The following is a 2,816-nucleotide window of genomic DNA, read 5'->3' on the forward strand; positions in this document are numbered from 1 at the left end:
TCATGAGGTGAATGAGATCACAGCCACGTTCTTCAAGCCAGACACTCTGCTCTTGTGTGTTTAGTTGGAGGTAATTCAAGGGTTTGGAATGTGTTTGCCCAACATAATTAGGGAACGAGATGAGGGAAATGATAAGGCAGGGGCTGTGAAGCTATGAAATTGAGTGCCACAGAGCTGGTCAGCTTCTGGACAGAGATCGATGAGAAGACAGGCATCCCAGAGGCTTTGGAATGTAGCGAGGACATAGTGGCTCACACCCTCAGAGCCAAAACAGTTAAGTGTTGTGACACCAGGAGTGGGTAAGAGGGAGGAGGGAGAACTGTGGGAGAGCTACATCAGGCTTTCTCCCCACTCCCCCACAGAGGATTCTTACCTGAATCAGATGGGATTTTCTGTAGTATTGTCATAGACAGATGCTCATTTATTTAACCAACAAACCATTACAGTGTGCCCGAGGCTCTGGGGGGTCATAGACAACGAAAAGTTCCAGGACTGGTTCCACAGCCCATGAAGAAAACTTGGATTGATCTGGATGCCAGTGCTTCAAGCCTGTCATCCTAGTTACTTAGGAGGATGAGATCAGAGGATTGAGGGTTTTGGCCCGGGCAGGAAAGCCTGTGAGACTCTTGTCTTCAATTAAGTACCAAAAACAAAACACCAGAAATGGATGTGTGGCTCAAGCCATAGACTGCTAGCCTTGAGTAAAAAGGCTTAGGGACAGCACCTAGTCTCTGAGTACAAGGCCCAGAACTGACACAAAGAAAGTAAAGAGAGAAAGGAGGGAAGGACAGAGGGAGAAAAAAAGGAAAGGAAGGAAGAAGGGAGAACATGCAAGCAATGGTTTGGAGTCTCTGGATCAAGGGAGCCAATTATTCAAAATCTATATGGGCACAGTTTCAGAGCCTAAAGCCAGTATGGAGGACCAAGCCACTGACCCCTCAGAAACTTCATGCCATCCAGGAGCTGTGTGGTCACTGACAATATAGGGAACCAGCCTCGGGTAGAACCTAGGGCTCAGAGTGGGTCACCAGGTTTCAATTATGCCCAGCCTCATTGGGTTTATTTTCTGGTCAAATAAAAAGAAAGTTTCCAAGGGCTAGGGAGGTATTGGAGTGAGAGAGTTTCAAGGGGGTGATCAAAGTATAAGTAGGAATTTGAATAGGGAGAATGATCCTGGGTCACGTGTGTCAGGCCTTTGGAGCCATGACCTTGCCTGACAACATAGACTACCAGCCTTTGATCCAGCCACACTGCTATTAAAAGTCTGGCACCTTGGGTTCATCATTGACAACCTGGCTGCCGTTCACTGCAGGATGCCTGTGCAGTACACCCTTAGGGACTAGGACCTTCCAGGGCTCAATCTGACGATACCACTCCCGGTGTTCATTCCTTCACCAAAGACTGAGGTAAGCATGCCACTGACACAGGACAGCCTGGGAATAAGGGCAGGAAGTGTGTCTCTTGGCTGGCTCACTCTTTAGTATAGATGGCAGATCTGAGATTCAGAGAGGGCAGGCTGAAGGTGGGGCAGAGCTGGGTAGAGGCTGGTGGAAAAATCAGAGGCACTGTGGTCTGAGCAGGGTTGTTTCTTTGATAATACTCACAACATAGGAAAATTTGTGGGATAGAGCAGCCCTTTTCACCTCCCAAAGAGGGAACTAGATCCCCCCAGTCTCCTTCCCTTGACCAGGAATCCCTTTGGTTCCCATATCATGTGGTGGATAACTAGATCTTACCTCACTGCCTAGTTTTCAGGCAGGACAGCCAGAGATCCTGAGTGATAAGGTCAGGGGATCTTCAGTATGAGATTGTACTTGAATGTCCCAACGTGGTGCATTGTCAGTCCCATCTAAGACTGCCATGGTGTAGGAATAGAATCTAGAGAATCAGAGCTGGATGGGGTCTGTTCTGTGAGTCCTGAGTATTATGTGTTAGCTTTGAGCTCCCGTGTGCCCACTTGCTTCCCTTTCTTGGGTGGGTCTATGCTAGAAAAAGCTTGAAACTAAGGCATAGATCTTATCTTCTTTGCTACAAGATAGCACTCTACCATTTGAATCACAGCTCCACTTCCAGCTTTTTGGGGTGTTTAATTGGAGATAAAGAGTTCTCAAGGGCCTTGCTGCTAAGTGGCATCCAACTGCAGTCCTCAGATTTCAGTCTCCTGGGGGGAGAGGATGACAGGAATGGAAGTTTGTTTGGCTGGGTGCCAGTAGCTCATGGCTGTTATCCTAGGTACTCAGGACGTGAGATCTGAGGATCATGGGTCAAAGCTAGCCTGATCAGGAAAGACCCTGAGACTCTTACCTAAAAGGAATTGCCAGAAAACCAGAAGTTGTGCTGTGGCTCAAGCAATTGAGTGCGTGCCTTAAGCTGAAATGCTCAGTGACAGCACCCAGGCCCAGAGTTCAAGCCCCACAACATAAAAAAGAAAGAAAGAAAGACATCTTTGCCTGCAAATGATGGTGGAGGTGTGGGGGTGTGGGGAGGGTGCTGTGTTTGGGAGACCAAGTGCTGGCCTCACTGTAGAGACATTTGTAAGAACTCCCCAAATTTGCCCCAGTTTGAAGCCACAGCTTCAAGAGGACGTGTCCTGTGACAGGCAGGGAGTGGGCGAAGGGGTGCAGGTGTGATTGTTTTGTCTTTATTTTCTCCATTGAAGGATAGATTTGGATGCTGCGTGTCAAAATCTGAAGTGAAGGGTTGCAAAAAGTTTTTGGACTGACGAGATGGGTTTCCTCTGTGTATATGAAGGTGGCTGAAACCAGAAGCCACCCGTGGCTCACAACTCTCATCCTAGCTACTCAGAAGGCTGAGAT

This window comes from Dipodomys ordii, unplaced genomic scaffold (assembly GCF_000151885.1).
Source record: "Dipodomys ordii isolate 6190 unplaced genomic scaffold, Dord_2.0 Scaffold1000002196, whole genome shotgun sequence".
NCBI classification, from domain to species: Eukaryota; Metazoa; Chordata; class Mammalia; order Rodentia; family Heteromyidae; genus Dipodomys; species Dipodomys ordii.